Source organism: Poecilia reticulata, linkage group LG20, assembly GCF_000633615.1.
Source record: "Poecilia reticulata strain Guanapo linkage group LG20, Guppy_female_1.0+MT, whole genome shotgun sequence".
Classification (NCBI taxonomy): Eukaryota; Metazoa; Chordata; class Actinopteri; order Cyprinodontiformes; family Poeciliidae; genus Poecilia; species Poecilia reticulata.
In genome coordinates, this window is record NC_024350.1 from 1,616,951 (window position 1) to 1,630,511 (window position 13,561).

At 39.7% G+C, this 13,561-nt stretch overlaps 2 long non-coding RNA genes across 2 annotated transcripts in view; both read left to right on the forward strand.

The window, feature by feature from the left end:
• The first annotated feature begins 3,683 nt into the window (after window positions 1-3,683).
• On the forward strand, window positions 3,684-4,711 carry LOC108165706 (uncharacterized). The gene is made up of 3 exons (XR_001776030.1): window positions 3,684-3,758; window positions 4,196-4,334; window positions 4,619-4,711. It is a non-coding gene; the product is annotated as an uncharacterized LOC108165706 (long non-coding RNA).
• Window positions 4,712-8,268: 3,557 nt separating this feature from the next.
• LOC103482242 (uncharacterized) overlaps window positions 8,269-13,561 on the forward strand; it is an 11,666-nt gene continuing 6,373 nt past the window's right edge. The window contains exon 1 of the long non-coding RNA XR_536423.2: window positions 8,269-8,461. This is a non-coding gene — a long non-coding RNA (uncharacterized LOC103482242). The remainder of the gene's footprint in view (window positions 8,462-13,561) is intronic.

Sequence of the window (13,561 nt, forward strand, 5' to 3'; positions counted from 1 at the left end):
GATGGATGGAATATATAAATGTGAAGTAGAAAGATAAGTGTTGAAATCTTTCATTAATGAAAATCTGATTGTAGCATTTATTTATAGTCCACACCTGGAAGAAGAGCGTTTTGCAGTAGTTTGGGTTATCTCCCTGACAACTTGCAGAACACCTCTGGAAATTTAAGTTTGTTGAGCTCGACATTCAAAACTACTTCTTAGTCCAACGCGCATAAAAATGGTTGTGATGACTTCCTGAAGGCAGTGTCGGAAAAAGCAGGAGCTTCTTAAAGAGACAGAGGCCAATTTCAAGGCGTTACATTGCAAAGTCAAATTTCTTTTAAGTTATGTTTGATATGTAAAACATTTTTATAACAACTGAAGTTAACAGTTACTGGACTTAAAGTGACACTATGTGGATGGAAATTACATAATACCCCACATTTAAGCCACTTTGCAGCTTAATGTCTGATTTGTCTGCCGTGTTCTTTGATTTTCATGATGCTGTTTGTTGACTAATGTTCACCAAAAAAAAAAAAAAAAACCCCTCTAAGGCTTTCATAGAACAGCTGGGTTTATACTGAGATTAAATTAGACACAGATGAGCTCTATTTACTAATTACTTTTATTCTGAATGCAGTTGATTGGGTATCATTCAGAGGGGCTGAGCATACACACAACACTTTTATATTTTTAATTGTAAATTAGCTTCAAAATGTGTATTTTCTCAAAATCCTTTCACTTCACAACTTTGCTCTGCTTTGTGTGGGTCTAAGACGAAAAAAATCCCAATGAAATGCATCAAAGCTTATAGTCCTGATTGTTTCCTGGTGTCAGTCCATTAGCGTTCCTGCTTCGTTCCTTAAACGAACCAAGTTGCATCTCAAATCTACTGGCACTATTCTTCTCTATCCTGCCTTTGATGTCGACAGAGAGGTACATCGAATTTAGCCAAGATCGAGATGTGACTTGTCCTAATGGGGAGCAGGGACACGGGAAGGAATAAAGCAGATCATCGGGAAGCCGGCGACAGATAAGCGTGGAGCAGGTTAAAGGAGGAAGTCCGCGGTAGTTGCCTCTGGTGGCGATATCACTGCAGAGCAGACACGATGCTTGAGAGGATTTGGCAGGCGGTGCTGGCTGGTGAGAAGCGTTCACACTGGAGGGGCGGATACTGAAGCTGTCTCAGCTGCTAACAAAATATCTACAGTAAGGCAATTCTGAAGGGGGTTTTGTAAACGAGACAGCTTCCGTCTTCTCTCTAACCTAAAAGCTGTGTCCCCAGGCTTGACATGTTGATTGTGTTTGTAGGAAATTACGGATGTATCCTCAAAACAATGAAGAAGAGTCCCAAAAAAAGCCTACAAATGCTGACTTGGATAGCCATTCCCTGACAATGCACACCAAATAAAGTCTGCCCGAAACCCCCGGACGGACAGCAGACGAGCTGTCACTGCGCCCCTTATCGTCCGCCACAGTATTGTGGACGTCAGGACTCCTGCTCTTTTAATTTCCTCCATCCCTTCTTTTCCTCTCCTTTCCCCACTTTTCCCTTGGGTCTGGAGCATTTTAAGCCACGCATATAATCTTCAACCACCCAGCCGGCTCTAAGCCTCAAAGAGTCACCCAGATATGGGCAGATGGAGGTGAGCTATCTTGCTAACCTGTTACTGTGGGCCTGAAGCGATAATCATTTCAAAACTATGTGTGTTGGGGGGTGTTTTTAATAGCCCTGTAAAGGTGACGTTTATCTACCTTATCACGTTTGGCAGATGCATCGGTGAGAGGGATGGAGACAAGGAAACCAAGGGACATGGGGGGCAGGAAGAAGAATCAGCTGATAAGGGCCCCTCCCCAGGGACAGATGAGTCTGGATTTACCCAAAATAAAAAGTGCTTTCTTTAGGAGAAAGTTTGGGGGATTAAGGTTAGTTGCTTTCCACTTTCTGTTCCACCTGCACCTCATCTCACCTTACCTTATCCTTCTTCCTCCTCCAGCGAGATGCTAACCTCTGGAATAAGCCTTTATGAGCCGTGCAATATGTCTTGGATTCACCTTCGGCTTTGCCCCGAAGTTCTGCCTCAGCATTCTTTTCCAGCCACTGCTAACACTCTGTGCTTTTCCCATTACTCTTCATCGTGCGTTGCTCAAATCGGGGTTGGAGGCGACGAGGCAACGGTGAGAGGCGTTTTACATAGTTTCCACTCCAAAACCTCTTTCGTGACAGAAACGTTTCCAGGCATAAAAAGGGGGGGGGAGCAAACCTGTACGTTCAAACAGCTATTTCTGCCAGTTTATAGTTGACCTACAGGGCAAGTCCGAGGTGATTCAGAAAGCTCCAATTGATGTTTTATTTGGAGCATGTGTGGTGTTACAGCATTACTGTAATATTTTATGGATGACAGACCTGGACTAGGGTCTCTTGGCGTCTGTAGGTACTTGTCTCAGGGCCGTTTCAGTCTCTTACATCAGTTGTATTGCCGCTGGTCGGAATTCAGCCGGAACCCCGAGTTTTTTTTTTTTTTTTTTTCCCTCTTCTTTTTCAGTATTTGTTTCAAGGGTTACAAAAAAAAAGTTAGGCAAAGTCAAAAAAGTTCACCTGCCTACCAAGAGACCGTTATTCATACTGATACAGAATTGACCTTCTGTCACGGTGCTGGTAATTCTTTGTCTGGAAGAGTCAGGTAGGTAGTTGGCTACTATGAAGACTTTCAACATTTAAGTCTGGAAAAAATAACAATATACAGTGTAAACAGAACTTATTGTGTCAAACCTCCCTCTGTATAATGGACACATTTTAGTTATAGTTGCTTCATTTATGGTTATGTGTGGTTGTAGAATCAATTTACAAAAAAATATTTGATTTCAGATTGGTTGAGTTTACAATGCTGTGAACACTGTTTACACAGTACAGATTTCAGTAATGGGTGTTATACATCTGTACACATAAAAAAAAAACGGATTTATGTAATCTGTTAATATCTACAAAACATTTGTAACACAATGATAGCGCAAAATATAACAATAAAAAGTATTAAACAATGTCAGTTTAGCATATTAACTATTTTACCTTCAGTTATTAAAATGTGTTGCATATAAAATGTGACTTAAAAGAAACTTGCGTTTATAATTTAACAAATGGAAATTCTGTCTCTTTAAGAAACTCCTGCTCTTTCTGAGACTCCGCCTTCAGGAAGTCATAGCATTGCTCCTTTATATACATATTAACATTTTTACCAGTGTTGGACAAAGAAGCAGCTCATATGGCTACTTTTGGCTTTTTTATTTCACATTTTTCTTTCACATTTTTTAAACGTATCCATCAATTTCTGCACAATGAAATGGATTTCCATTCTGTGAGCTCCAAGCGTGAACACAGCTGAAGTAAAAGCGATAACGCATTCCCTTTAACCTAAAAAAAAATTAAATAAAAATTGAGATTCAGTATTCATCTGGCTGCTAACTTATCTCCCAATCACCTGCAGGCCAATCGGTCCGAGCTTCCTCCCGGTGAGGACTGATTGTCATCAGCCACAAAGCACTGACAGTGATTTCTCTTTAATAGCCGATCCGCTGTTGTCACCAGTCGCCGCCATAACTTGCAGTTTGATATCCAGCAGACCGAACCACGTGACAGCTCTGACAGCTGCTGTCACCCTCAGTCAAAATAATAGCATCCCAGCAATCAGCTGGAGATGAAAGAGCTCTGGCTTCCTGTTTACGCGCACTGGAGCGAAACTCTGCCGAGCATTTGTCGACGTTGGGACTGAAAGAAAGAGGTGGGGGAAAGTTGCAGGTGATCCGTACCAGAAATAAAGGTCGTTCCGCGATTCGCACTTTGAAGTGTTTAGCTGTGTTTAACACTCCCAGGATGCTGCGGGGCAGAGATAACTTTCGACACACCAATCTTTCCCCCCCCCCTTCCTTTCTGTCTCTGTTTTTCTTCTCTCAGAGGCGACGCGACTGTTGCTATCTGCACCTTTAATGCTGTAATTAATTCTTTGACACCCTTTTCATCTCAATAGTGTAAATTATTCCTCTGTCTGCCTCTAGGTATTAGCTAACACTCTTTATTTAAAAAGAGGAGTGAGGTGAAAATTAAATCTCTTTAAGAAAGGAAAGCTAATATGCACGAGGCGAATTATGTCTGACAGCTTCTCTTTGTTGAAAACTTTTTAAAGCCTTAACTTTCACTTAACTTTCTGATGGTCTACAGGTTGCAATGAAAATGCAATTTCCAGACACGTTAACAGGTGCGAAATGAGACGTTTGGTGAACAAATGTCATGTTTAAAGCAGAAAACTGTATTTATGCAGCTCAGGAAGCGGATCGGAGAAAGAAATCCTTCTGAAGAGGTAATAGTGTTATTTTTGGCTTTCTACCATTAGCTAATAAAAAAGAAAGAGCATGTACACAAATTTAAAAATAAGACAAATGATGTATGAAAAAAATAAAAGGAAAATGACATGCCTTGTTCTACAATATAGCATTAGCATATGATGCTAAAACCCCGATTGTCAGCAGTGTTTTGCTTTTTATTCCTCTCTGTGTGTCTCTGTGCTGCATTCTTTCTATTAGAGACATTATGCGTTACAAGATGAACATAACTTGATCTCATATGCCATATAAATTTTTTCAGGGGAATGTTTTATGTCTTTAGTGAATCCAGGGCTGTGGATCGTTCATCACAAAATTATTCCAACCATGAAGCAGATTCCTTCCAACAGCACGGCACACCTTTGTAGCTGAAGGGCAGCGGTAAGTTTGAAAAAGAGTTGTTAAAAGCAGAATTATCTATTCCTTTTTAATTTATAGTTCACATTTTTTTCAAGCAGTTAAAAAAAAAAAAAAGATTAAAAACGCCTGATTTAATACCTGGAGTAGTAAAAGCCTGGATTCAGTACAGCTCCAGACTGGAGCTAATGGCAGGGTGGCACGCTAAAATTGTAATTTCAAATAAATGCTCTGCAGTCTTAGATTGCAATAAACAGGGGGCCAAAGCTTGAAAACGTAGCTCAAGTTAATTATTTTAGTCAAATGATTAGCTAGTTTGGCTAACATCATTGTGCTAGCTCTATTCAACTCAACTTAAAGTTAAAATTACTGAACCATTATAGATGACAAATTGTGAAGAACTGATCAATTACCTAATTTTCTGCTTCATGAAGAGTTTTTTTGTGTACAGTAATCTGAGGCTGCTTTTTTTCTTATTATTAAACATATACATCAACCTGCCAATTGGACTAGGGATAGAAATTAGTTACTTGGCTTTATTCTCATGTAAAATATGTCTAAAATTTGAAGAGGGGGGAAGGAGAGGACCAGGGTTGAGAAACACTGTGCCAACAGATTAATAGCCTCCATTAGTTGCCACCACCTGATATAGTTTTTCAGTATTATTACTATTTTTTTTGCAGCCAAACAATGACCTTTCGTGGCTAAATGGCTTTCGTGTCTTTGTGCAAAGACTAAGTCTAAAAGTATATTAGGAGATTTTTCATCACATTTGCATCCACACTTTGCCAGGATACAGTGATAATCTACACAGAATGTGTGTCTGTTGATCTGCTAGCTATCTAATATGTAATATTGTAGTCTAATAAAGGAATTATAATTATATGTAGTTTGAATAATTACTATTTCACCCAAAAAATATTTATTGGGTTCTGTATAAAAAAAAAAACCTACCAAAAGCAAACTTGATAATAGCTTAAAATAACCTTTAAACACATGTTATGAAGTTGTCTTTAAATGGAAGCTTCTGGAGAAGACGAGTTATTTCATGAATGTAAGATTTTAACATAGCATCACATAAAATCCTGAATTATCTTTAATATCATCCAAATCCAAATATGTTGTTGAAAGAAGGAATGGAAATAAATGTTCCTTACCATTATTAGAGACAGTAATAGTAAATTTGAGAAGTTTGTTTTTCTGAGAAGTCTTGATATTTACTCCGCCAAATCACCCAGGACCTCCACCGAAGCAGCATCTGGCCGAGAACCACTTGCAAGCTTAGCTAAATCTCATTTGCCTTAGTAAGTTTTACCGCTCACTGTTTTTGCCTTCATTTTCACCATTTGGACACACTTCACCAGGATCCAAATCCTCCTCCCTAATCCTGCCTGTCTTCGCCTCGCCACCTCTTCCTCCCTCTCCTTTCTGTGCAGCTGTCTTGCTTCTCTGACGCAGATCGACAGCGGTGGAAGCACAGCAGTGTTGACTAGCCTCGAGCCCCCTACATGACTGCTAGTCTGGATGACTTCAGTCTTACTGGAGCACCGGCGGTGCTTCTGACCCTCACTGCCTCATCTGACTTTAAACATAATGGACGGAGCTCCAATCTACGGCGAAATTGTGAATCGCAGGAAATGTAGTTGTGTTTATCCAGACATAAGTAACTTTTAAATGAGGTCTTCCAACACATTTAAACTCGTCCGGATTGATTTTGGTACCCTGTCTCTCTCAAGACGCTGTTCTGTGGCAAAGACCACGGGGAATTTCATGCATGTTGATGCGGCTAATGGCCGCCACCTGAGCACTGCCATCTGTGCAATCATGCTGAAGTGGAGGAGGAAATGCTTCGAAGTTTGAGTAAACTGCCCCGTCACTTGTGGGCACGAACTCACTGGAAATTCTCCTTTAGCCTTCTATCTGTGCCGCCAGCTGGCATTCCATCACTGACCTGCAATAAAGTCGACACAGTCAGGCGAACTGTGTCCAAAGGACAAGTGAATCCAATTATCCCAGCTACTTCCAGCTGTCCCTCTGAATTTCCATAGGGTGAGGTCACTGCATCGTTGCTGCCTCTTTGGCTTGTTTACTTGCAAGAGGAGAGCTGATCAGGACTGATGGCACGGCACAAAAATTACAGACAACCAAAACAAACGGTGTTAACAGAAAACAATCTCTTTTGTAGAATGAAAGCATTTCTATGCAGGCAGGTAAATCAGGTTTCCAGTCATGCTGTTAGGATTGGCCTTTGAGTGAGAACTTCTCTGGAGGGAAAAAAAAAAAAAGTTCATCCAGCTTCAAAGATATTGAGTCAAAAGGGTAACTCTGTCAGCTTTACCTTTTATCTCTGATAACGCCAGAGGCTGAGCTCAAAATTGAAATTATCAAAATAAATTTGCTCAATGGAAACACGCCCATTTGTACAAAACTCAAGTTTTTCGATAAAAAATGTTTTGCCGCTACAATAAAGTGGTTTTTCAGCCGTATTGAGATAGATGTATTTCACAAAACTGCAACACTTTCTTCGTATCACATGAGTAACATAACCAACAACTGGATGTCAGTACTGGCTGTTACTAGAAATCTTTTAGCAAGTCTTGATAACTTCTCTTGGCTGCTTGGAGAAATGGCTCGCAGAGAAGAGCAGGATTTAGATATCAGAGTTTTACCAGTTTAGAACTTCCCTTTGAAAAATAAATTAAGACTTAATCCAACACTAATGCATACCAAATTTATGTATGGTGTATTTAAAATGAGTTTGATGTTCTATCATTGTATTGTTTCTTTAACTGGCTCTTTCCTCTACCAATGACCAATGAAAAATCCTAAAACTCTAAAACACTATTCCATTTTTGTTTATATTTTGCCAATAAGGAAGAGGCACTCAGTGTCTTCTACAGATTTTTTTGTGTCGTTTTCTTCAGTGATTCGTGGTGCAGCGCCACCAGAGGCTTGGGGGGGAACGGGTTTTTCAAAGAGTTTGGATCGTTTGATGCAGCGAATTGCACCAGCTAGAAATGTAACAAATGTTGCGACTCTGGTCCCAAATCAAACCGAGTCCATTGGACTACCAGGTGTATGTTGAATTTGAGTAAGTTGAAATGTAGCTTTTATATGAGACTATTCCAACAGAAATGTTAGAAACTGAAACGGAAGCTTAAGGAGGGTTTATTTCTAAAGAGTTTCCAGTATATTATAAACTGAACGATCCTACCAGAACTAATTGCACAAACATGTCTTGTTTTTCATTCTATATTAACTATACTCACCCACAGCACAAATACCCAGAAGAGACTAATAGTTGTGTGTTTTTTTTTCTCTGATGTTTACTGGCCTTCCCACACAACTCATTTGTAAGCTGACCTGCAATCATAACAGTGATTCATTTTCCTGGTATAATCTCAGATAACCTCTAGCTGGCAGATGATACTATAGAGTTGGTCTAAGCTAATGAACAAAGTAAAAGCTGTTAGCAATCTACTCAATGTCCTAGAAGCCAGTTCTACTTGGATACATTCTTGCATCATAACATCATGCCTGTCTTGTCTGTGTTGCTGTCACATTTTCTCTTTCTCTTCCGTCATCATCTTCTTGACTGTAAATGTTGACAGGTATCAGGGGTCTGGGATTTTGCAACAGAGGACAACAACCCCCCATCCTTTCCATCACTGAATGCTAACGTCTAAGAATCCTGAAACCTTCCACCTGTGTTCCAAACGAGCCCCGCCGTCCGCCTTCATACGTCTGGGTAAAAGTTTTTTTTGCACGAACGCTAATCTTTTCGTCTGCCTGTCCATCGATTTGTTTTTCTTTTCTTCTTCTTCTTTCCGCTGCATTTTGCGGGGCATGTTGGAGGATAGCAGGTGGATTTGCGGCCCACGCTTCTCGCTCTAAGTTTAACCTGTGAGATTCTGCACCCCCCAAGGTGGTGCGACACTTCTCCTCCAAAGGGCGCCTGCTTGGGTATAATTAAACTTTTGATGGGAGTTAACTGCTGCAAACAGCAAAACGACTTAAGTCAACCTAGTTTCATGTTATTCTCCCAAAAGTCTCTCAGATCTGTCTTTGTTTGCTCTGCAGGAAAACAGTTATTTATTTGTTTATTCATTCTTTGAGTAAAATGATGCACCTTTCTATAATTTAGAGTAGTTGCAACAAATGTCAGCCTATTTGGACTCATTTTAAGCGCGTTATTGTTTTACTTTTTTAAAGTGTTTTTGATTTGTAGCTTCATGTTTCTTTTATTTATTATGTTGCTGTCTCCTCTGCCCCTGTGCAGAACAGGATGTAGAAAATCAGCTGTGATGTCACAGCATTGCAACGGATAAAAACAACGTTTTTACCAGCATTGCACTGAGAAGTAGCTACAAGCAGGGGCGCAACTGCACATTATTCAGGTGGATGCGAAAACATAAATCGGCGCCCCCTCCCCCGAAGGAAGGTACGTCAGGGTGAAGGAGTGTAGAAAACATACGCTCGCTCTCGCTCACTCTATTTTACACTACTGCCCCTTTAAAAAAGCTCCAAACTCAGCAACTTTTGATCTTTTTTTTTGTTCTTTAATTTTTAAGCCCACGATTTTTGAGTTTTTGCTTTTTCTCAAGTGAAAATACGTTCAAGTAGTGCAAGTCTTACTTGATCATCAATATGTAAGCCTCCCATATGTTGGCTAAATATTGGTTTAATTAAAAGAAAATGATTTCTAGGGGGGTGGTCTATATCGCAGGACTAAAACATGCATTGTTCCTAGATTCTGTCCCATCTGTTTATAACCAGCTTTAAAAGTCGCTCTTGCATGAACCTTCTCGGATAAGAAACATCCTCTACATCACACAGCACCAGTCAGGCTATGTGAGGTTTATTTTCCACGTCTCCTTGTCATCCTTAATGTTTCAGCTCATGTTCCTGATAAATAATCAGATGAGACACACTCTCACCTGTCGGGTGCCGGAGCGTCCCCTCACTCCTCCGCCTTCATTAGTGTTACGGTCAGCTCTGACTGCGGGCCCGTTGCAGGGTCAGGCCCCTCCACTGTGGGCTGTAATTGCGGCGAGTTGCACACTTGAGAGCTGATGCACCCGCCTAATGAATTGCCACAAAGTTTAATGCGAAATTACGTCGAGGTGAATGGTAATAGATTATCGGGGTCTGTTGGGTTACTCTGTAAGGATAATCCATTGCAAATTGATGATTACCTGCCTGAAATTATAATGAACATGTAAATTAGATTACCCCGCTCAAATGATATAATCTGATCACCCCTTTTCCCGTCACTGGATTATCCGTCACAAAAGCAGGGGACGCACCAATCCTAAGGAGAGAAACGTTCAAATACTATTTTATTTTGTTATTTTTCATGAATTTTATGAGCTCTAATTGATCTAAAGATGTGGATGAGCACACTGTACTGTAATGATGTTTTAACATACCAGTGTGTAATCTTTACTGATTCATGCAGACATCAACTTTGTTTTGAGAACAGATTAATAATCCCCAAATTAGGAAAACGTGTACAAAATAAGATGATTAAAAGTCAAAAATGAGCAGGCATGTAATACCCGCCCCATCCTTGTTTAACATCAGGCATTCAGACAAACAGCTTGACTATATCAGCCTGGTAACATCATGTTCTCATGTTTTCAGATTTCACAACCTCACCAGAATTTGCTTTAACTATGCCGCTCAGAGACAGTTACGCTCTTGCATTACTGTGTTTGTGATTTATTACATTTAAAATTTTTTACTTCATACCAGCAGTCAGAAGTTTTGACATATGTTCCCTGAAGTAATCTTTGGCACATTTTATTCAATTCGATTAAAGTTGATTTCATCAAGAACATTACATGTTAAACACAAAGCAGCCCTTGTTTTGTACACAGGTTTTCTAGCCACAGGCTTGTTTGCAGACCCATTCCTTGGTTGGACCTTTTCAAAAGAGAGCAAAATTAAAACTAAAGGCTCCTGTCATACATAGACGTATACCCTGAATTTCTGTGACTGTTAATAAAAACATGAAAATGCATGTTTATGAGACCGTTGGTACATTTAAGTCAGTTTCAAAGAAAAGAAAATATTAGACTGAAATACCTAAAGTCCTTTGAGGGATTGACAGTTGTAATGAAAAACGGCCTTATCACTATGTCCATTTAGTCCTAGAAACAGTTTAGATTTTTTTTTGCCTGGGGCGGGGAGGGACCTCACTGGGTTGGGCTTGGAACCCGTTAACTGCTTGCAGTTCTAGTTTTTTTTTAGTATCTCATGCGATTGTTAACTGGAAGGCCTTCCATGTGAGAAAATGTACCCAAATAAAACATAAGATAAACATAAGAGTCCATTGGGCGGTGAGACAGGATATTACCGGATGGGAAAACGTTTCATGAACAGTATTGAGGAGAACTTTGTAAAAGCAGCAACCTGCCAAAGCCGGTGATCCGGTACAGAGCAGAGGACCAACCCACAGGAGGCGTACTGTCAGTGATGAGGCTGGTGAGGATCACGTTTGTCAGGTAGACAGCCAGGCATCTGGAGGCCACGCCCCCTAGAAGCACAAAGAGGAAGAGGTTCAAATGAAAACGGGCGAAGAGGAAGACGAGCCCTGCTGCCAGAATGAAGTGTAACAAAGATAACACGTAGAATATCCTCCAAGAAATCCATAAGGGCTCTCTGAGGAGTTTCACACAGAACAGGTAGAGACTTGGAAATGGAAAAGAAGAGGCTGACAGGGGGAAAGGAAAACTCGAGACGTATCGCCTCACAGTTTGCTAAAGATACGGGATGCAGGATTTCTATTTCTGTCCTATTGTTTCCAGTGACTATTTTCATATGAACGTGGAATGAAACAGGATTAGATTGGAGCGATATGTTAAATCAACACGCTGTCGGAGGTTTAGCAGTTTCTGACAATGGCATCTTCGGGTCATTGTAGATAGAAAAAATACATAAATAAAAGGAATACATTTCTGTCAAAAAAACCTTTGAAATTCTGAGATTAATCTCAGAAAATTGCAAATTCTGACAATGTATACATTTTTGTAACTCATATTTCTCATTAATCTCCACAAATGTTTGACTTTTGAAAATATTAATATCCATGTTTTTTTCTAGAAAAGTCTTGCAAATATTTGACTTTTTGAAATTTCTTTCTTTTCTTTTTTCTTTTTTTTTGGATAAATTTCTGAGATAAATTTCAAAAACTTGAGATTTTTTAGTGGAAAATTACTCCTCTTTTCTTTTTCTACCCAGAGGGGCTCTAAAACCCCACTGTTAGTTTCTGGACAGCATCTGAAAATTAGCTAAAGTTTCACCAGGCCCAGAAGAAAAATAATAAATCTCCCTGATCTAATGGATTCCACAGTGTGTGTCAGCCTGCAGCCATTTCCCACTATGTATAATGTTTCTGTTGCACATTTGTCATGCCTCTTATTAACCTTGATCACTGTGACAGATCATCTCTGTTTCAAGATAACACCGCAGTAATGCGTCAGGATGCTGGCAGTCTCTTACCTTTTTGTGTCGCCATGACAACCAACATTTAACACGTTGGTGCATTTTATCTCCAGGGCCTTTAGGTTAAGTCATCTGTTAATATTACCTTTTTACTGAACATGAGATGAAAAGAAGTGCCAAAGTATTAAAACCCAACGCATCGCAGTGCAGTCACATAGTGGGTGTTTGAATAAAGATCAAATGAGAATATAACTTATTGAAATCTCAATCTGAAGTCAATGTGTCGAAGCAAAAATCCTCCCATTTCACCAGAACTTTGGTTTTAAATTGTAAACCTGCGGTGAGGTTTAAACCTCCCCAGTCGTTCCTTGTGCCACCAGAAAGCAACCCAAACCATAAAGTAATCAGTTGGTTTGTCTTGTATATGTTTTCATATTTTGTCTAAGATTATCAGGTTAAATGGTTGGTATGGATCTTTTTTAAATGAACAGCTAACTAATTTGACATGGTTATTGCAAAGATTTTACTTATATTAGTGTAAACTTTCTTCTGCAACCTTCATTAAGGCACTTTTTATGAGGATTATAATAATTTTCCGATGTTTATTCAGTCATGTTTGGAGCCTCAACAGAACTAATGACATCTTAAAGCTGCATTACCTATCTTTTATAAACAAGATGTTTCTTACATATTTGCTAAAACTGACAGATTAATGTGAGACAGAAAATATGTGAAAAAATCGAACTTCTCTGGTTTCTCCCTGAAGTTTTACAGCCATCTGTGGAAACAAACTGTTCAGTCAGAAACAACCAATCAGAGCCAGAGGGAGGGTCTCAGTGTTGTCAGTTACCCTCGCGTACATGCTACTCGCAACACCTTGCTAAAGCTGGTTCACCAGAACGGAAGCAGCTGTGAATGCTAAGGCTAGCTAGCATGACAGCTGATGATTTTTCTGCTGTTGTGATTTGTCTCTCTGCCATTATATATACATTTGTACACAAGGATGATTGACAGCAACCGATTTCCGACTGTGATTGGTTGTTTATGACCTGGTAATAATCAAACCAATTCACTAAAATCCTCTTGTCAAGCCTGTTCTTATGAAAATAGTTGGTACATATTTACGTATAAATATTTCACCTTAAACTCAACTTTCTTTGACATTTGGCTACAGAACTCTTTATCCAACCATCATCTTTAGCTTGTGGATGATGTCAGTGACTTGCTTTCAGGACTTTTGTTCAGTCGACCGTCTTCGCTAAGATGGAGTGTTGCCTTAATTCTTTTATGCATGTTTGAGAAATCTTCTTATTCACTCAGCTTCTTCAGACTAGCTAGCAGCAATTAGCACTTCGTGGTACTATTCATTGGTTGAGCTCATTATAGGAGCTTCTTCTCAGTG